The sequence below is a fragment of the Balaenoptera borealis genome, assembly GCF_965194805.1.
Source record: "Balaenoptera borealis genome assembly, chromosome: 10".
Lineage (NCBI taxonomy): Eukaryota > Metazoa > Chordata > Mammalia > Artiodactyla > Balaenopteridae > Balaenoptera > Balaenoptera borealis.
Window position 1 is genome coordinate 115,790,714 of NC_138874.1, and position 22,251 is coordinate 115,812,964.

The 22,251-nt window shown below is 49.3% G+C and overlaps 1 long non-coding RNA gene across 1 annotated transcript in view; it reads left to right on the forward strand.

The window, feature by feature from the left end:
• The first annotated feature begins 776 nt into the window (after positions 1–776).
• LOC309635772 overlaps positions 777–22,251 on the forward strand; it is a 236,778-nt gene continuing 215,303 nt past the window's right edge. The window contains exon 1 of the long non-coding RNA XR_014249006.1: positions 777–2,120. This is a non-coding gene — a long non-coding RNA (uncharacterized lncRNA). The remainder of the gene's footprint in view (positions 2,121–22,251) is intronic.

Sequence of the window (22,251 nt, forward strand, 5' to 3'; positions counted from 1 at the left end):
ATAGTTGCTCTTCAGTGCTCAACAAAGAGCTAGCCAGGCCTCCTACGTGACGGGCTCCGTAGTGCAAACTAGTTATGAAACTGAAGCAGGTGCTTTTCTGACACATAGTGACTGAACATTTAAGCATGTAGATAGTGGTTTGCAGTCATCACTCGTCTCTTTACAGTTTATTCCTTTTGCTATGTTAAACACAAAGTAGAACTGAGCCCACCCCCTGCCTCTGCCGTAGCCATAGCCCGGGTGGGTGGTTGGTGGCAGCTGATGTTTCTTGAGCACCTACTATGTGCCAGGGCCTGGACAGGGCTTAGGCTCCAGCAGTGAGCCAGCTGCACTGTATCTAGTTTGAGCAGCAGGGTGTTTCCAAAGGGCAGGTAAAGCATCGCGGAGACCAAGTGGTTGTACTTCTTGGGGGACAGGCCACCTGCCTGGAAGACCTTCCCTCCGTCGCAGCACCGTGGGGGGTTTTGTGGGAAACACATAGCTTCTCCCATCAGGACCAGTGAGAAGGCCAAGTTCGCTAGGGCAGTAAGTCATATGACACGGGTAAAAGTGCAAGCGGCCGGGGCAGGGGTGCAGTGCCCAGCAGTGGCCGAGCTGGCCGGCCTGGGTCCTGAAGCAGCCGGTGGGTGTGGAAAGGCCCCCCTGTGCCTTCTCCCTGGTGACGTGTTCAGGCATGTCCTAGGCTGCCACGCCCCTCAGCTGTCACCTCTCCAGGAGAGCAGCCCAGGCCCTCCTGCCCTGTCATTGAGCTGGCAGTGTTTGCAGAGACCTTTCTGGAAAGCAGTACTGGAGGCAGCCTCTTCCTTCATCTGCGGGATTCAGAGTGTGGATTGTCAGCTGCCAGGAACCCCGTGGGTGCAGGGTGGAAGCAAGCATGCACACTGTTCCCTGCTGGAGGGATTGAAACCCTTAGACTTGGGGTCTAGGGCCCCAGTAGGCCCTGTGCAGTTATGTGATGCCCACGGGCCCGGGTGAGAGGGGCGAGCAGGGGTGTGTCGCTCAGAGCGAGCCCACCCAGGCCTAGAAGAGCAGCCCCGCCTGGGCCGGCACAGGAAGCCCTGACTCGGACCAGAAAATGACGGAACCAACGGATGAACCTCTGCCTTTCCCTCACCGTGCTGTACGGCAGCCGCAGGGCTGTCTGCTCCACCATCAACAATTCTTGATGTTCCGACCTTGCAAGTGTCGTGATGAAACGAGTAACGATCACTAACCGTTTGGTTCTGTTTCTCTTCTGGTCCAACGTCAACAATTCTGAGACTGGCTCATCGGCCGCTCTGCCCTGGTCAGACGCTGCCGGCCCAGGTGTGGGCCTGGTGCCCCTTCTCCGGCACGTGGAGCAGCCCTGGCTTTGGCTCATGATGGGACACAGGACCTGGCTCGTGACCTTGCTGGCGCTGACTGACGGCGCCGCCCTGGTCTCGGCTGGCTGGACGCGCCTCCACCACCTGCGCATGCTTGGGCCCCCGCCCATCTCCAGGGGCTCTTTGCTTTCAGATGAGCCTGGTGACAGGTGTTGGACCCTGTCCCCCTACAGAGTCAACTTGTGGTCAAAGGAGGGTAGAGATGGAGAGAAGTATCTTCTGCAGATTCATTTAGAAAATAACTTTTTCAATTATGGCTTCCTTAGTACACCAGATGGAAGAGAGGGATTTTTAAAAATCAATTTTCCACATTTCAGCCCCTGTGGCTTTTCCCCGTGAATCTAGAATCCCCTTGTCCGGGAAATATCCACCCAGGACTTCCCTTGGAGTTTCCTTACATTTGGGTCTCGGAATTGAAACAACAGTATTGTGTTACACAATACCTTTTCTGAATTACTGATGGCATCTTATAGAAGTAAATTACATCACCTGCATAGTCATACAATCCGACGGTGTCGGTCTATTTCCATCTTGTTGCTGGCGGGGACGGCGCACTGGCTGTTTGAACCGTGTGATAGATCCTCGAGGGCAGGGGAGTGCGCTGAAGATGCACCTTTCGATGAACATATTAGATCGTTACAGTTTGTTTATGATAGCAGTTCGCTTGGATTATACAGTTATTTTCTTTTTCATTTTGCAGGACACTTTGATGCCTGCCCATGGATTTCCCCGTATGCTGCACCGACACGCGGCACGGTGAGTACGGAAAACTCATTTCCAGTGTTGACTCTTCCCAGGTCAGCAGTACCTCCAGAAAGAATGCTTTCTGCAGAGCCTGTGACTCTCGTCCACTTCAAAAGGCTGGGGGGCTGGTTCTTTCCAAACATGCGGCAGAAGTGGGGCTATGGGTGCAGAGCCGGAAGCTTTCGCTCCCTCTGTCCATCTGACCCTGAGCGCCTCCCCCTCCCTTGCTGCCTGGAGAGGCCGGGAGCAGGTGTTGGGAGATGGGAGGCTTGTGGCCACTGCAAAGCCTGGAGTGTCTCTGGTTCCAAGGTGGCCGCACTGAGCTGGGCGGGGGTGGGCAGGGGCCTAGGGCGTGTGGAAGGGAACCGGGGCTGCAGGTGGACACCTAGCTGGTGAGAGCTCTCAGGACCACGTGCTGGGGTGACTTCCTGGTACCCGGGTTTTCTGGAAGCACTCAGAGCATCCCAGGAGTACAGCAGAGGTCTGGCTTCTGATTGGATGAAGAATGACATGTGACCAGGCACCCCTGGAGGCTGTGTCATTGCCTTCAGAACGCTGGTGGGAGTCAGTCTAGAGCTGTAAAGAGGTTCAGGAAGGGTCTATGGCATGCCCAGCACTCACCGTGTGTGCCCCACCGCTGGTGACAGCCGAGGCGATTGTCTCAATCTATCTTGAGCAGAGAGAGAATATTCCCATTGTTCTCCACCACTTTCTCGGTCAGCCTTGTCGTCGTTTGTTCACACAGCAAGAGTTTAACCAGATCCTGTTTTTGTTCACTCGAGACGAGACCTGTTCCAAGCTCGGGAGACTCATGCTCTCCAGAAGGACCAGTGTTAGGTGAGCCTAGAGGGAGTCGTCAGAGCGCGGTGGTTCAGCAATTTCTGTGTGTGCCCAGCAGCGGGACTGCTCCCAGGTCTCGAGGGATGACCCTTTCTTGGAGGAGTTACATCTGTGTGTGTATCGCTGTGAAGGGGTGGTTCCCGCTGGTGTGTTCTGTGAGCGGAAGGGCCCAGGATGAGGTGCAGACCGGGGCTGGATCCGGGAATAGGCTCAGATGCCTCCAGTCACGATTCAGACTCCAGGAGGGGACGGTCCAGTCTGAGACGCAGGTGCCACCTTGGTGTGGTGGCTGCGTGGGCACCGATGCCACGCTGGCTCGTGTGTGACTCCGCCTCCCATCGCTGTGGGTTCTTGGAGCCCACGGGCCCCAGGCGTGTCGGGAACACATGGTATTTCAGGGTATCGGCAGTACAGAGTGTGGGCCAGACCTGTGAGCGATCGGGGCTGACGGCCACAGTCGAATCCCAGCTCTGCCCCTCGAGCGGGGCTCCGTCTTTCCCTGCCTCAGTTTCCTCAGCCGTAAGATGGAAACGTCAGTGACGTGTGTCTCATGGATTTTTCAGGAGGATTAATTGGGATAAATTACATAAAGCCCTTAGAGCATGTGCTTGCCGCATGGTAAGTGCCCCATGGACTGAGCTATTGTCGTTCTTTATATTCTGTTATTGAAAATCATCATCTCTGATACAGATGTGCTCTCTGGGGACCTCATTTCCATATATGGAAGCAGCTGTATTTTTCTTTTACTATTCTTTTCTTGAAGTAGGTCGTAACCAGAACATGCAGTAAGTATAGCCACCGAAATTTAACTAAAAGCTGCAGTACCCGGTTAGCGGACTCCGGATAATGAAGCTTTGGGATCATCTCACGAGGCTGTTCAGATGCAGTCCGTCCTCACTGTTAAAATCCTCACAAATACCTGAGCATGGTTAGTGTCAAGTAACAGTAACACCTGGAACTCCAAGCACGAGCTTCCAGCAGTTTCGATGATGGGAAGTGCCCGGGGGCCCGCGTGACCCGTCTACTCAGACCAAGGGGGCAAGAGCTGGACTCACCACTTCCCTCTGGGAAGCCTTTTCTCTCATGAAATGACGTCACAGCTGCCCATCACTCTCGCCATGAAGTCAGGTGTGCTGTCTGACCTCTGTTAACAAGCGGTGACTTCAGGCCCAAGAAATGTACCGCCAACTTTGAGGCAGGAAATAATTTTGATTCCAGGCCTGCCCGTTTCCCCAGAGCAGGTGTTCCAGGGGGACCCTGACATGCGAATTTCCGGGAAGAATCTTGGTCTGTGGGGTCAGGTGGGTGCCCAGGCCAGGCAGGGTTTAGGCCCTGCTTTGGCCTTCGCTCTTTCCTAAGGGGTATCAGGACAAGGAAGCTTACTGACAACTGTGTGTGTGTGTGTGTGTGTGTGTGTGTGTGTGTATGAGTTAGGTCATTGACTGGCTGCTCAAAATCAGTGACAAATGGGAAAAATAGACTCTTTCATTGCAGTTCCCTCCATTGGACACCCAGCCTTGAAAGCTGAATGTCCTCATTTGCACATTGTAAGTGCTGCCACCTGGGCAGGGGCAAAGGTGGCCCCAGCTGAGCCCTGCACCTGTGGTCCTGCTGCCACTTCTCCTCTCCTGCCCGAGTCCCAGAAAACCCCCATCTCTCCTGCCCTCTGGTTTAACTAGAAGTCAGGCGTGTGGCTCGCTGGTACCTTCTGACCTGTAATTCAGTCTCGGGTCTTAGCTGCTCAGCAGCCCAAGCCATCTTGACTGGTTGGGGTTTGAGCTGCTGTCGCAGGTTTTTTCGCGGAACAGTCGTTTGAGGACCGGGGTGTCTGGGGAAAGAGCAGGGGTCCTGGGATGTACCTGACTGGCTTGGCCTTTGCTCTCCTGGTCAGTGTGGTTGGGAGGGAGCCCTAAATGGAGCCCCGGGTCTCCTGGCCCTGGGGTGGCACGTGCAGCCGCATCATCAGAGCCCAGGGCTCCCGGGCCCTCCCGCCACACAGAAGCTGTATTTCAAAGTCCGGCCCTGGGATATGTCAGTCCTGGCGCCTAGTTGTAGAGCTTCCTGCCCTGTGCCCTACTGGTTTGGGAGCTGGGAAGAGCAGTGGACCCCTGCCGTGTGTCTTGGAGACATCGCGGGTGTTGGGCCAGCCGGGTCCTGGAGGAAGACAGATGCACCCTCAAACCGCGTGATTTCACAGGAGTCTTAAGGAAAGGATGACTTAAAGGTGGGCGGAGTGCAGGGATGGGGCAGTGACTGCCCCTGAGGTGGGGCTGTGAGGTTGGTCAGCAGGAGGGTGGGAGGGTGGAACAGACAGGAAGGGGAGAGAACCGTGGATGGAAATGCAAGCGGGGGCAGGGGCTTGGAGCAGCTTCGTCCTCACCAGGGGAAGCATTTAGCCCCAGAGCGTCCTGCAGGGAGAGAGCAGAGGTGGGGAGAGGGAGTGAATACCCCAACCTCGCTCTCCTTCCTCCCTCCCTCCTGTCTCCTGGCAGAGCTGCCGGTGGCTGATCCCAGCTGGATGGGGTCATGGAGCCTGGAGATGCGGCAGGTGTAGACCTGCTCTGCAGAGTCTGCAGGAGAGGATGGGAGTGGGTCTGGGGGATGGAAGCCGCTCTGCTGATGGGGGCGGTTGGGGGGGGGTCCTGAGCTTGCACTTTCTCTGGGTCTGGCAGCCCTTTGCTCTTGCCGCCTTTGGGAGACAGATTTGAGGTGTGTCAGCCTCTCGGGCGAGTCCCAGTAACTATGCGCGGGCTGCCCAAGCTGGGGACTCCGGTGTGAGCGGACGGAGACCCAGAGCCTCGGGACCCCGCGTGCTGGTCACAGGAGTCCGCCGGGTGGCGGGAGGCGCCCGCCGCCGCTGGACACTCATGATTCAGCTGAGTCCACTCCTGGGTCTCATGCACCTAGGTGACCAGTCACAGAAACAGCAGGGTTGCCCCGGGGTGTTTCCAGAAGCTGGGTTTATAAGTGGCCACGTATCGATGAGATCTGTGAGAAAGAAGCTGCCAGGTGGGCCCAGCACGGCGGAGACCTGGCTCAGACCCAGAGGCGGTGCCCGGGAGGCGTCCGGTAGGGACAGTGCAGCGGGGCTGCAGGGCCACGCTGAGGGTGGGGCCCCAGTCCACGGCCAGGTGTCGGAACGGGGAAGGCCCAGGCTGACGGGTCCACGCAGGCCTCTGAAGAGGAGCCAGGTCCAGGAGCCGCAGGGCAGCTCATTCGCAGGGCTGAGCACGCGAGCTGGAAATTGCAGGTGGTCTGACTGGGGTTGCGGCTCACTGGCTCCGGGCTGCCTGTCAAGGACCAGGTGTGGCCTGCCAGGTGCCCTGGTATCTGGTGTGTGTAAGGGTCTCACCCGACCTGGTGTCGCCCTTGACGTTGACCGAGCACTGCTGTTTTCGATGCTGTGCGGGCTGCCAAGGGCTTGGTCAGTGCCTTCAAGGGTATTTACATCCAGGAGGGAAGATTAGATGCATTTATTCATGTTCATAGGAGAAGCCAAAACAGGGGAGTTGCGAACGTGGGCTGAAAACCAATTGCGGAGGAGGGGGCATTGGTGGCGGTGAGGGGGCGGTATTCGCGCTGTTGCCTGGAAGGACAGGGGGGGAGTGAACACGATTCTTTTTAAAAAGAAAAGAATTTTAAAATATACATACAAAGCAGCGTTTAAAAACATACGTGCCCAGTGGATAAGTTTCCTGGGGCTGCTGAAACAAATGACTACAAACTTAGAACAACAGAAATTCATTCTCTCGCAGTCTGGAGGCCAGAAGTCTGAAATCAAGGTGCTGGCAGGCTGCACTCCCTCTGAGGCTCCAGCGGAGAGTCCTTCCTGTCTGTGCCAGGTTCTGGGGCTCCAGGCGTCCCTGGGCCTGTGGCCCCGTCACCCGCATCTCTGCCTGCCTCCTCGTACTGCTCTTCCATCTCGTAAGGACACTTGGCCCTGGATTTAGGGCCCACCTGGTTAATCCAGGATCGTCTCATCTTGAGATCCTTAATTTCTTTACATCTGCAAAGACCCCTTTTCCAAACAAGGTCACATTCCCAGGTACCAGGTGTTAGCAGGTGGACATACTTTTTTTGTGGGGGTGGGTTACTCTTCAACCCGCTACACCCAGTTTAAAAAAGGATGAAATGAAGAGCAGCAGGGGCAAATCAGAATATTCTGGAACCTTATAAGTTCTCATTGTGGGGTAGGCAACCGTTCCAGTTTGCCCAAGACCGTTCTGGTTTTAGCACTGAAATTCTCACATCTTGGGAAACTTCTCAGTCCTGGGAAAACGGGGCAGTTGGCATGAATCCAACCTGATTACCTTTCGCTGTCTCTCTCCAGCTCCCCACCTGCCAAACACTGTCCTGAAATTTAACTTCATCCCTCGCTGTTCCTTATGGCTGGGCCACCTCGATGTGTACTGCTAAACAGTATTTCATTTAGGTTTCTCTCTTCTTGAAGTTAAAAAAGTAAGCATACCATCTGGAGGTTGGTTTGTCTCTTTGCTTGACATTGTGATGTTGAGGCTGCCTGTGTCCATGCCTGTGACTAGTCTGTTTTCACGGCAGTGTAATAGTCCCTCCCGTGTACACCACACTTTATTTTCCCACTTGTAGTTGGTAGGTGGACATTCGGGTTGTTCCAGCCCTTGTAAACTCTGAATGACTCTGCTCCCACATTCTGCTGGTTTCTGGACAGCTGTTCCTCAAAGATGTACACTGAGGGCTCTTTTTTGGTTGGAGCCTTGATAAGTACATGTGCAGTTTATCAGGTGATGCCACGCTTCCTGAAAAGTGGGTGCAGCTGTGTGCACTCTCCCCACAGGAATCAGAGCTCCTGCGGTCTGCATCCTCTCCACCCCTGGAGTCGCCAACTTTCTCCCACCTCTTCTCCAAAGACAGAGTATTTTAAATACTTTACAGGTCATACTAAGTTTTAATATCTGGTCAAGAATTTCCCCCCTACCCCTGACAACCATTATCCTTTATCAGGAGTGTTTTTCATTTATTCTTCCACATACAACTTAGAAAAATCCTTCAAGTTCTATATTAAGGACAAACCTGTTGGAATTTTGGGTGGACTTACATCAAATTTGTAGATCAATTTGAGAAGAGTTGAACATTTTGGGGACCTCGACGTTTTCTAAGGCCGTGCTTTGCATCTCCACTTCCCTAGGTCTTTGTCACTTCTTTTCAATAAAGTTTTATAATTTTCCCCACAAGAGATGTGAATATTTGGTTATATTTATTCTCAGATACTTTGTAGTTTTGTTGCTATTATAAGCGACATTGTGGAGGTCCTAAAATGTGTCCAAAGATTACTTGATTCTTGTCCCTTCGGGAGCTGGGGCTTCATTCCCCCTTCCCTTGAGCGTGGGCTGGATTTACTTATTTGCTTCCAATGAGTAGAGTCAAGTTGAAGTGACGATGGCAATTCCAGGGCGTGAGCTGTCTTGTTACGGCAGGAGGGGAAGGAACCCCAGGTTCCCCACTCCATCTTCACCGTCGGGACCACTCCTCCTGACTGTGGGGTGGGGATGGGATTCCAGATCCCCACTGGGCATCCACTGATGCCTTCTTAGCTGAGGTGTGGAGTGTGGGAGCTCCTCATCACTTCTCCCCATGTGGTCCCCACGAGAGGACCACAGAGGGCTGGGGAAAAGCAGAGGATGGGAAAGCGGTCTGGAGGAGGGTGGCCTTAATAACGCTGGATGCTGGCAAAAGTCCTGACTCTGTCCTGGGTCTCCTCTGACCCACCCGGCAGGGAGGGGAGGTTACTGCCCAGGGCGGGTGGAAGTTGGTCCCCACTTGGCCTTTGCTGGTTGGGTGGGGATTGACCACGGTTTTTCCTGTGCTTGGAGAAGAGCTATTATTGTCTGACCATTTTCTACCTTTTTATTTTTTTTAATGCAGTCTAGTTGATTTGCAATGTTGTGTTAGTTTCAGGTGTACAGCACAGTGATTCAGTTACATGTACATATATAGTATATATATACTTTTTCAGATTCTTTTCCATTATAGGTAATTACAAGATATAGAATGTATTTCCCTGTGCTGTACAGTAGGTCCTTGTTGTTTACCTATTTTATATATAGTAGTGTGTATCTGCTAATCCCAAACTCCTAATTTATCCCTCCCTGCTTCTCTCCCCTTTGGTAATCGTAGGTTTGTTTTCTGTCTTGATGGGGCCTCTTTCCTGGTCCAAGACTGGAGAGCAGCTTTGGGCGGGGCTTCTCATCGCCTCCGGCTGGTGTTTCCAGGAGGCTGGCTTACTCAGCTTTGAATCGGATGCTTTCGGCGAGCAGGAAACACAGCCCCCTCAACCCTGCTGCCCTTCAGCTCCCCGGGGCCCTGCCGCTCTGCCTTCTCTGAACCTTCGGAATCTCCTTACCTGGCCTCACACATAGTGGCCAGGTCTGTAGTCACACTTAGCAGGAGGGCTTGTAAACCTTCTCCGTCTTTCTGGATGTGGAGATCATTGAGTTTTTAATTTTAATCGTTGTATTTTTCACTTCTAGGAATTCTATTTTTTCATCTCTGCTCTTTGCTTCTATTTTTCTCTTATATTTCTTTAAAATATCAATCTTAATAAGCTTTTGCATGCCTGCTTCTGTTGCTTTTGCTGCTTCTTACTTATGGCAATTTATCTCCTTATTTGGAAGACAAGCTGCTCTTCTCCCTTGACTTTGTGGCATTCTTTGAGAGGTGTGTTGAGATTGACTTCCTCCAGAGAGGTTCCATATTTACCTCTTCCTCTTGTCTGGGGCATTGCCACTAGGTACCAACTTAATTTAAATTTCCTGCTCGAAAGTTTTTGGATTAATAACAGAGGTGATTCAGACAGCAGACTGCAAGGGGACTGGCTTGTGGTTTTCAGGGAAGTTTTTCTCCTTCCCCCGTGTAAGGGCTGAGACAAGCACCTTCCCTTGCTGTCTTCTGCATGGGGGCGGGGTGCGTAATTCTTGCTTATACTTAAGGTGGACGCACCCTCTGGAACCCTGTATTTACCTGGGAAGCTCCTTTGTGATTCTTTAGTGGTCCTTGGGTTTCCTGTTCAGCCAACACGTTAAAATAACATAGATCTATGCACCACTTTAATGTTTCCAAGACAAGGGCCATTCGAGTATCCATCCTGCCACGCTGCTGGAAATAGGATGGCAGGGGGACTTCAGGTGGCGGGGTGTCAGAGGCAGGCTTTCCAGGCAGAGGGGTGTCGTGCCAGAGGGGCCTGGAGGGGGCACATCAGGGCAGCTGGACGGTCTCCTTGGCATTGTGCTGGGATAAGAGCCTGGGACAAGCTGGGAAAGGCCTTGGAGACCAGGCTGGGAAGTCTGGAGACTTTTCACAGGAACGGAGGACCCAGTGAAATGATATTCGTAAGACAAGAGGAGGATCTGGTGGGTGAGGGTTGGGTAGATGTAAATGGGGAAATGCAGAGGATGGAAAAAAGATCTGAGAGGGAGCAGGCGAGGTGCTAAAACTCGAGAGTGGAAGGAAAGACCAGGTAGGAGGTATTAAGCAGACACAGGAATGACAGAACTTAGCAAGTGATTAAACATGTGGGTGAGGTGTTGGCGAATCAGAGGCAGCCCTGAGAGTCTGGCGCGGCACCTGGGGGTGGGTAGCATCTTACAGGAAAAGGAAAACCGGGAGGAGACCTCGCCTAGGAATGAGATGAGAGCCATCCTTCCGGGACGGGTGATTTATGAAAATGGCGGAACACCCCATTGGGGCTTAGTTAAGTCGATGGGGGATGTTTGGTGAGGACCAGAGGGGCTGGACCGAGAGGGAATCCCCATCCCTGTGAAGCCTGTGACAGGGTGACCTCGTCTCTAGGGGAGCATCCTCCTCAGGGGCTGTGTGGTGAGACCCACAGACGCCTCCTTCACCTCTGTGAGCGGGGCCAGGTGTGAGGTCAGCGGAGGACGAGGGTCTGGCCATCACCTCCTCTCTGCCCACACCTGCCTTCGTGGGAGGGCGCTGCTGGCTGGTGTTCTGTGTCTCCTCTGTCTCATATTCCAGGAAGCTTGTTTATGTCAATCCCTACCTGCCTGAGATTTGCAAGCCCTGAGGAATCTAGAAGTGGGGCCCCCCTGCACTTTCTTCGTTGGACCTTGGGTCCAGCGTTTTTTGTGGGTTTTTTTTTTTGGCTTTCCTCTGTCCCCACCATGAAACCCAAGTCCTTCTTCTCCCTTTGCAAGACATGGGGAAACCAGAGGCCAGGTGAGGCAGGACGTGGGCTGCATCCTCAGGAATGGGGCCCGGTCATCCACATGATGGGTGTGTGGTGTGGGGAAGGGGAGAGCTCGGAGCAGGACCAGGCACGCTCTTCCCTCGGACCCGTGACTGGAGCCTGACGAGCTCGTCTCACTGCTGGACAGATGACCAGAGTTCATCTGTATGAGTGGCAACACCTAGAGACAGTTTGTAAAGCACATAAGATCTCAGTGGGACCTCACCTCTTCTGTGATTCCAGCTAATCCAGCTCTGAACGTCTGTGTGTTCTGGTCCAGCAGGGCCACGTGGGCACCTGCTCTCCACCTGGCCACCCGCTCCCCACCTGGCCACCCGGGTGATACGCGTCCAGTTACGGCCGCAGCAGCTGCCAGGGCCCAGGCTGACCTGCTGCAGCAAGCCCCATTTCACAGGCAATGGACCTCTCACTATTTTGCTGTGATTACGAGAGGGTGAGTGCCGGGGAAACATTTCCACTCAGGATTTGGGGTAACATTTCATCGTAATGGATCATTTCTGAAGTCCTTGATGAAATAGACTCCCAGGTCTCCACGAAATGGAAAAATTACTTGGACCCTGTGGCAAAAACAGCCTTTTCTGTCTGAAACAGACCCTCAAGATGGAGGCTTTTCCTTCACATTGTGGAGTCTTGCCCTCCCGGGGGAGAGGAAGAGTAAGTGTCAAGTTCCGTATTTTCTCATCTGGTGCTTATTTCGTGCTCAGAAATGTTTATTTCGGGGACGAATGAGTGAGTTCCTAGTGGGAGCTGCTGGACCCAAGGGACCGTCTCCTCTTTGTCTGCCGTTCCCGTGCTGTCCTGTTCTTTCTAATTCCTCCACCATCCAAGATGTGCTGTTACAGGTCAACCGAGACACACTAACATTTTCAAAGTTTATTTGCACAAACATCGGTTCGAAGCGGGTAGCAGCAAACTGGAGGTGATTGGAGTCTTCCCCGAACAGGTGTGGGAGGATTTTCTACAGAGAAGATGCAGAAGCAAAGCAAGAAAGTGACCTGATTGGCCACAGCTCAGCAGCTGCCCCAAGTGGGGAAGGCTCTCTGGCTGGCTGTGGTTGGACCGTATATAGACTCGGACACGCATGAGAGGAGGTTTATTATAGAAACTGACTTCCTCTGTTATGGACGCCAAGAAGTCCCATGACCTGCTGTCTGCAGACTGGAGGCCCAGGAGAGCTGGGGATGTAGCTCCGTCCGAGTCTGGAAGCCTGAGAACCAGGGGAGCCGACGGTGTGAGGTCTAGTCCAAGTCCAAAGGCCAGAGAATCAGGAGCTCTGAGGTCCAAGCTCTGAGGGCAGGAGAGGAGGGGCGTGCCAGCTCGAGTGAAAGCACACGTTTGCCATCCTCCGTCGTTTTGTTCTATTCAGGCCCTCAGTGGGCTGGAGGAGGCCCATCGCGTGGGTGACTGTGGTGGTCTTCACGCACTCTATTGAATCAAATGCTAACCTCTTCCAGAAACGCCCTCCCAGGCACACCCACAAACCATGCTTACCAGCTACCGGGTCGTCATCCCTCAGCCCCAGCCCAGTCAAGTTTGCACAGAAACTTGACCGTCACATGTGGGAACCTCCTTAGCCGTGTATTTCAAACGGGGTCACCAGTCAACATGCAGACCCCCAGGCCCCACCTGCATGCCCCGGAATCAGGACTGTGGGAGGAGGGGTCTCACCAGCACTCGGGTGATTCGCACGCACGCTGGAGGTTCCCGTGTCTTAGCAACGCTGCTGGCCGAGAGCCTCGTGTTCCGGACAGCGAGGGGCCGAAGCCGGGCACCACACTGAGCGTGGCAGGGTCCCAGGCAGGCCCTCCCGGCTGAGCCGCATCCAGAGGTGCTGAGAACTCTCAGAGGGGGACTTCAGTACCCGCTGGGTACCGACGCTGCCTGTGGGGCTCTGGAAAGCTACTGACGCCTGGGCTGCGGCCCAGAGAGTCGGGATGTGTGGATCTGGGGAGGGCCAGGCATGCTGACCTGTAAGACCTTCCCCTGTGCTGTTCACGGGTGGCCGGTGTGGAGAACCACTTGTCTCTGAGTCAGGTTTTGGGGCCCATCACTGGGTAAAGGTGGAGGCAAGTGGTGTGCTTGGTGTGTAACAGTGCTCACCAACCTCACAAGAGTCACTGCCGTTTGGGGTGCCGGTGGGACTGTACTCCCTGTCCCCTTGAATCAGCCTTGGCCATTTCTGGCCAGTGCGTTGGCAGAAGTGATGTCACTTCCAGGTCGGGGATGCAGGTGCCGGTGAGAATGACCCTGCGCGGAGTGTGAGAAGGGGTTGTCTTGCTGCCTGCGGTGGCCGCGGTCTTCAGCCTGTTCATCTCTGGGTCAGACCCTGGCTTCTCTTGACAGGCACGCCGGGCTTCATCAACAAGCCCTAAAACTAACGATTGTTCTGCGTCAGAAATGCCTTCTTCATTACCTCCGTAGACTAAGTAAACTGTGTGTTCTTTTTCTAGCCTTTCCTCCTGTTTTGTTTCTAAAATGTCACCCATTGATGGATAAAGCCAGTCTTCTGATGCTTAAATGCCTTGCCTTGCCTTGTCAAGTTAGTGCGCTGTAAAACGCATTCAGCTCATGGAACTCGGTTATTCAGTTTGTCCCTAGGAAACAAGTGTTATGTCAAGCAAAAAAATCCAAACTGATTAGAGCAGATGGTGGTCTTTTCTCAGGGAGAAAAATGCCTCCAGAAAATTGATTGATCCTTGAATGATATGTGTGCTGGAACTCTGTTCTCTTGACTTTTACCAAGGGAAATCTCAAGTTAGGGAGAAGGAAGAAAATACACCACTTACTTTAAAATGCATTTTTTTCCAGGGGAAAATCTAGCAGCCGTGATAGCTATGTTGCTTTCTGTAAGAATTTTTTCAACGTATATAATACATTAGACTTACCAAAGGCTTCCTGCCAGGGCGAGTCTGCATTAGGGAATGATGATTCTTACTTTATTTAATTCTTGACTGGAGTGATGGCCAGGCTGAAGGCAGGGAGTGGAGAATGTTAGGAAAATAGAAAAGAATTTATTGAGTTCAGGTGTCCTGACATTTGCATTTTGTGAAATTTCTGTTCATACTTCAGGGAAAAATAATTTTAACATACTAATAGGACTTCCCTGGTGGCGCAGTGGTTAAGAATCCACCTGCCAATGCAGGGGACACGGGTTCGAGCCCTGGTCCGGGAAGATCCCACATGCCGCGGAGCAACTAAGCCCATGAGCCACGACTGCTGAGCCTGTGCTCTAGACCCCGTGAGCCGCAACTATTGAGCCCGTGTGCCACAACTACTGAAGCCCACGCGCCTAGAGCCCGTGCTCCGCAACAAGAGAAGCCACCGCAGTGAGAAGCCCACGCACCACAACAAAGAGTAGCCCCTGCTCGTCGCAACTAGAGAAAGCCCGTGCACAGCAACAAAGACCCAACGCAGCCAAAATATAAATAAATAAATGTTCCTTTAAAATAAAATAAAATACTAGTAAAAGTAAGCAGCCTTTACAAAAACTCAATACATATTTAAAAGTTAGGTTGTTTTTTAAGCTCTGAACTATTTGGGGTTGAATTATTGTATGGCTCTTTTTCAAAAGCCAAAATTCCCTTGACAAGGGGCAATTTGCTTTTTCTGAAATATTTTATATGAAGTTAACGTGTAGATACCAAAACCTCTGAGAATATAAGAGGAGCGAATGTTGACAATGACTTGTGCTTTCTTTGGTCCAGTTGGAGGCGCGGGGGGAATGCGCTAGCTGGTATTCTAGAGACGCTTCCACAGCAGATGTGCAGGACCTCTCATCCCTTATGTTTGCATATTAACTGCCCCAGCCCAGCAGGTGCTTTCATCCTTGGGAAAGCTCAGAAGCAGAGGGAGCTGTTTCTGATGAGCTCCCTGGGAGGATGCTTATGAGGGCACAGAGTAGCGTCTAGGAAGGAGTGTGAAAGGTGTGCTTTCACCTTTACCTTTACCTGGGGCACTGGCCTTCCTGGGAGCGGGTTTGGGCGGTGGAGAAGTGCGTTCCCACTGGGGAAGGAGCCGAGCTCCCATCCGTGAAGCCTTGCCCACGGTTCTCCTCCCTCCCCCCCTCAGTAATACAATGGAATATTACTCAGCCATAAAAATGAATGAAATAAGGCCATTTGCAACAACATGGATGGACCTAGAGATTATCACACCAAGTGAAGTAAGCCAGACAGAGAAAGACAAATACCATGTGATATCACTTATTTGTGGAGTCTGAAAAATAGTACAAATGAACCTATTTACAAAACAGAAACAGACTCACAGACATAGAAAACAAATTTATCCCCCCCTTACCAAAGGGGGATGAGGGGGATTAATTGGGATTATGGGATTAACAGAGACACACAACTATATATAAAATAGATAGACAACGAGGGTTTACTGTATTGCACAGGGAACTGTATTCAGTATCTTGGACTGAAGTATAAAATGGAATGAATAAAAAAAGAACATAGATATATACATATGTACATGTATAACCGAATCACTTTGCTGTACACCTGAAATTCACACAGTATTATAAATCAACTATACTTCAATTAAAAAAAAAAATCTCACGGGCTCACCTACCTGAAGCTGCTGCCACACTTTTTTTTTTTTTCGCATCGTTTGTTTTATTTAAGGGCTTGTGACTGACACCTATCCCCAACCCAGCCCCTCCGTGCTCTACGAAAGCAACCAAATATGAAAACAGGCTTCCCTCCCAGTGGCCTGTGGGACTGTGGCTTGACTCCCAGGCCACAGGCCTTGGAAAGCAGGGAAGGAGGTGGGCGGTTATCCCAGTTCAAAGGGATAAATGCTGGTGAGGTGGGTGGGGGCTTGGAGGGTCCTAAGGGAAGGAGAGGAGTGTGATGTGGGACCGGGGGAGGCAGGGGCGCACAGAAGGCTGGTCTCTGCAGACCACAGCCCGTTGGGTATCTTTCAGCAAATCTGGGAGCTCGGCTCAGCAGGTGCCCGTGGGGTGGCACCGGGGCTACGGAATCACCTTTTTTACAGCCCTGCGGCCTCTGCTTTCTCTTCCTTGGTGAGCAGACTTCCAAGACGTAAGGGGAAAACCTCGCAGCCCCCCTTCCTCTGGAGTCAAGCCCCGGTCTGTGCTTGGCCCCAGGCGAAGGGCAGGAGCTCTGTTGGCTGCCCTGGTGCCCGCTGTCCTCTTTGTCCACACTCAGGCAGCAGCTTTCCCGAGTGCCGGCCCAAGAGGGATCCACCTGTGGTCTGCAAAACAGTGGAAAGTCATTGCCCTCTGACCATCTGGGCAAAATCCCTTCGAAGGGCCTTCCAAAAATGAAACATGGTAATGAGAATGAATTGTGGAAAATGGCCCGTTTTGTCTTCTGTTTGCCGTTCTCTTAAACTGTTTAATTGTATTGGTCATGTTGTTCTCAAGCATTGGGGGATGAAAAGCACGCCAGGGTTTGCTTCCATCAAGGCCTCTATGTCGATTATTTCAATTTTCAGTTTTAATGCAGCGTTTACTCTTGTATTTGAACAGCAGCACGCCTTTCTGCTGTCGGCTGAGGGCAGCCCGTGACAGCTGGTGAAGGCTCTGACCCACAGTAGACAGAGCTGCGTTGGAACCATTAACAATTCAAATAGTAGGGCTCCCTCAAACCCCACACTTCCATGTGCATTTGGAACAACTCTGGGTGTTTCGTACAAAAGCAGACGCCAGGACTGGCATGTGATTCCCCCGCCGTAGTCACTCAGCTGCCACAGGGTCGGGGCTATGAGATCGGGGAGGTTTCGCGGGCACCCACAGGACAACGCAGGAATCTAGATGCCAGAGGTCCACCGGCCCTAGGCCCTGGTGGGCTCTGCATCCTTCCTGATCGGGGGCTTCTTTGTGTGTTATGAGCTGTGCTCTGCTTGGTGGGGGTCCAGGACTTGGCGGGTCTCCTTCCCAGGTCCCCTGCCCACGGGTCCCACCCAAGAGGCAGTCGCTTTGCAATCCACCCCCCAACCTGCTGCCCCAGAAGCCAGGGTGGCCGGAAGTGGTCAAGGTAGTCGGCCATTTGTGTTTTGTGCATGTGGACTCATCTCCCAATTATTCATTTTGGTACAAATGTTGGACTAGACTCAAAATCAATTGATGACATTTTGGGGAAAATCTGAACTGGGGATTTTGAGGCGACTGTGATGTCGTTTTCCCCGTTCACTGGTTTGCCCTTCTTCTTGGGACCTTTTGCCTGTCCTGGCTCAGAGGTGGGGCCACGGGGCTCCAGGGTACCGGCTGCTGTGTTCACGGCGGGAGGAGGTGTGGGGGGTCTTCCATGGCCGGCACTGCCGTGGGGAAGGGAAGCAGCAGACACCCGTCAGGGGACAGTGGTGGCCGCTCCCTGGCCGAGGAGGGACAGCCTCACCGGATGTTGCGTAGTCTCTGTGCTCGCTCCCTCCTTCCTGGTAACAGGCGAAAGGGACAGTCTGCCAGCCCTGCCCCCAGGGGCGTGCGGTTTTGTGACTGGGGGACGGGGTGTGTGGCACCTTCCCCCCGGGAGAATAGCACTGGAGTTAAACTCGGATGAATATGGTTTTACTGCTCTTTAGCAGTATAACGATTGAACTCTTCAAGTGTAATTTCTAGAATTTAGAGCTTCAGTGTATTTAGAAAAGGATCCCTCTTATTAACGTGCGTTTTTACTGCTCTGGTCAGAGGCTGCTTATCACACACCTCTCTTCCCATGTTCTTGCTCTTTCCCTCTGGCAAGTTCAAGTCCTGTAACCACAGGCCGCCATTTCCCTACCACGCCAGGGTCCGTGGTTCTTCAAAAGATGTTTAAGTGTTTCCCAGTCAACCCATATAGTGCAGTGGTTTAGAGGTGAGACTCTGGGGTCAGATTCTGCTGGCTCACTTCCACCCCTTTCCAGCCCTGACATATGGCCTTGGCAGGCATTCCTCTGTGCTTCATATTTATGACTCGTAAAGTGAGGTGACAATAGTACTCCCAACTCAAAGCCTCACTGTGAGGATTGAGTGAAGCAACACGTGCAAAATACTCAGGCCAGGGTCCAACATAGCAAGAACTTAATAAGAAATCCTGAATATTATTGAGTCCAAAGTCCCCCATCATACATATTGACAGTTGAAAACTCAAAAAATTGGAGATGAACCAAGCAACAATTGAGGTGGTGGCTACCACGTTTCCATACCTGGTGGTGGTGGCAGATGAGAGCTTGGACCGACCACTAAGAACGGCTAGAAGAGCTGGAAAAGGAATCTGAAAATTCCATTTGAAAGCACTTTCAGACCTGTCAGGTTCCAGAGGAGGAGAGAGATGCAGAAAGACGGGCCTGTGATTTGGGGCAGGTTTGACCCTGGGGGCGTCTGCAGCATCTGAATGTGGGGTCTCAGCGGCCGGGAAGCCGAGCAAGTTTTCAGCAGGTTCTGCGGGCTGGGAAGCCAAACCTTAAAGTCAAATTTGGCAGTGAAAAGATGCAGTTGTGATCTCTAGGACAAGCACAAAAAGAGTTGTACGAGAGTATGAAACTATGAGGCTAATAGAGATAACAAAGGGAAGAATGAAAATAATCTAATGAATCTAAAAGATGGCACAAAAGGGATACAGAAAGAATCAGGACAGATAGAAAGCAAATAATAGGATTGTGCATTCATTCCAAATAGATCTGCAGCCCCTAGGCTTTGGGTTGGGACCTCAAAGGTTTATAACTCAAGCAAAAGGATAAACCAGAAACAGAGGAGCCCACACAGACTAGCTTTAAACCACCTCAGTCTCTGATTGGATTACAGATGATCTATGATTACCACCTAAAAGAAGAAGAAAAGGACATACTCTCCAAAGGAAAATACATCATTAAAATCCTCAAGTGATCTCTGCTATTTTTTCATATGCAAAATTTTACATTTCTTAAAAACACACACACACAACATCTAATGTATGAGGAGATAAGAAATAATGAAAAATCAAAAGAACAATAGGCAAACAAAGCAGATACACACAGTATCCAGGAAACAGAATGATCAGATATGAACTAGAGTTATCAGATGCAAAATTTAGAAGAGCCATACCTAATATATTTACACGAATAAAAGATAGGAATGAAAAAAATGGCAAAGAGTTAGGAACTATAAAAAGAAAAAAATGATAATTCTAGAATTGAAAAGTCCAATAATTACAATTAACCATCAGTGATTGAGTTTACAGCACATTAGACAAGTGAGGAAAAAATCAGCAACCCTGACGTAAGGTTGGAAGAACACATCCAGATTGAGTCATTGAGAGACAAAAGGATGGACAAAAATAATCCCCAAAGTGGTAAAATATTAGGAGGAGCTAAAGGAGATAGGGAGTAAAAAATGGTTGAATATTGGCATTTCCTCATGGTTGAACATGACACATAAAATTGGGGCTCAGGAGAGAAGAGTGGGAATAATAAAAGACACTACATGACAAATTCAGGGAACACTATCAAACTTGGGATAAATACAAAGAAAATCACACTTAAGCACATTATAGCAAAACTGCTAAAATAAAAAACAAAGAGAAAATCTTAAAAGGAGCCCAAACCAAACTCCCCCTCCCAGCACATTACTTTCAGAGGACCGACAATAAGATTGACAGCTGACTTTTAAACAAAATGATGAAACTCAGATAATAGCAAAAAGATAAGTTTAATGTGCTGAAGGAGAAAAATTGCCTCCTAGACTTATACAAGCTGTGACAACATCTTTGAAAAATGAAGGCAAATAAAGATTTTTAAGACAAATGAAAAATCAGCAGAGGCAACAGTGGAAGAAATACAAATTATTATTATACAAGCAGAAGAAAAATGATCTCAGGTAGAAATTTGGGGATACAGAGAGGAATTAAGAGCAAACAAAGCAATACTTTAGAAACTAAAAATAGAGCTACCATATGATACAGCAATCCACTCCTGGGCATATATCTATAAAAGACACTCTAATTCGAAAAGATACCGGCACCCCAATGTTCATAGCAGCAGTATTTACAATAGCCAAGACATGGAAACAACCTAAATGTCCATCGACAGATGAATGGGTAAAGATGTGGTACATATATACAATGGAATATTACTCAGCCATAAAAAGAATGAAATATTGCTATTTGCAGTGACATGGATGGGCCTAGAGATTATCAGACTAAGTGAAGTAAGTCAGACAAAGACAAATATCATATGATATCACTTATATGTGGAATCTAAAAAATAATACAAATGAATCTATATACAAAACAGAAACAGACTCACAGACATAGAAAGCAAACATGGTTACCAAAGGGGAAAGGAAGTATGGGAGGGACAAATAGGAGTATGGGGTTAACAGACACACACCCCTGAATATAAAATAGATAAACAACAAGGACCTACTGTATAGCACAGGGAACTATATTCAATATCTTGTGATAATCTATAAAGGAAAAGAATCTGAAAAATACATATATACATATATATATATAGTTGAATCACTTTGCTGTACATGAGAAGCTAACACAGTATTGTAAATCAACTATACTTCAATAATTTTTTTAAAAGACCTAAAAAAAAAAATCCTGGGGAAGAGGGTTGGAGAGCACCAACTTCTGCATGCTTTATATTTTCTCTTGGTTGAGCCCCATCTAGATAAATCCTTCTCAGTCTATATTTGCCATTGTTAACAAGAAGATGTGGTTAAAACTCTCAAATCATAGTTTGAGTCAATTAGATTGCAGATGATCATGTTTTTACTTTCCACAAGATAAACAAGGCGTTTTCATTTTCTTTATTTTAGATCCAGCTTGACCATTAGTTGACCAATATAAGCTATTTTTGTGGAATGACACTTGCAGAGATAGTAGCGTTTAAAGAAAAAAATTATGTAAGGAAGCTCTTGCCCTTGTATTTGACTGTCAATTTTTACAAATGTTGATGCTAGTAAAAAAAAAAAAAAAAAAGAACAAACAAAGCAGATAATGGTAAATATGTGGGTACATTTAACAGCATACTTGTAATAATAATGTCTTATGAGTTGTAACATACGTAGTCTTAAAATACATAAATTCAATAGCATACAGGTTGGGGAGGATTAATGAAGCTCCATTGCTCTAATTAGAAGGAAACTTACAGCTTTATATTAATATATTAAGATAAAAGCTAATAATAATTAATCATCAAAGAATCCAACATCAAGAAGTAAATTATACCCAAAGAAAGTAGAAGGATGGAAGTAAATATGATAAGAATATAAATTAATGAAAGGGAAAATAAATATACAATACAGAGATTTAACAAATCCAAAGCTGATTCTTTGAAAAGATTCTTCAATAATTGATAAATCCCTAGTGATATCAAGAAACTATCAGGACTGCCACAGGCGATACTGCCAAAGATATTATTACAAAGATACATTACAAAGATCTTGAGCACAATCATTATGCACAGTTTTATGGAAATAAATTTGAACACTTAGGTGAAATTATCAAATTCCTGGAAACACATGTTAAAAAATGGACCCAAGTAGAAAATCTGAATATGCTTTTCAGAGTAAAATATGTCAGATTTATAATTATATCTTTACACGCATACACACAGAGGATACACTCCACGTTCAGATGGTTTCACCAGCAGATTCTATCAAACTCTTATGGAAGAACTCACACCAACCCTACACAAAATCTTCTAGAGAGTAGAAAAAGGAGAAACACCTCTCAGTTTCTTTCACCAGAACTAAATAATGTGAAAAACTTAAATTTGATAGAGATATTACAAAAAAAGAAAACTTAAGTTCAGCCTTACTCACAAATGTAGATTTTAAAATACTAATAAGCAAAATATTAGCAAAGTGAGTCCAGCAATGCTGGAAAGGTAATATATCATGTCCAGGTGGTGTGTGTTTTGAAATCTAAGATTGATTTAACATTTGAAAGTCAATCGATATAATTCAGCATTTTTTCAAAATAAAGGGGAAAACTCATGATCTTTCCATAGATGACGAAAAAAAGCATTTGATAAAAACTGTTAGAAAATAAGGAAGCAAAGGTGTACTGTTTAACCTGATAAAAGGTTTAAAGAAAACCCACATACACCATTACATCAAAGGGTGAAATA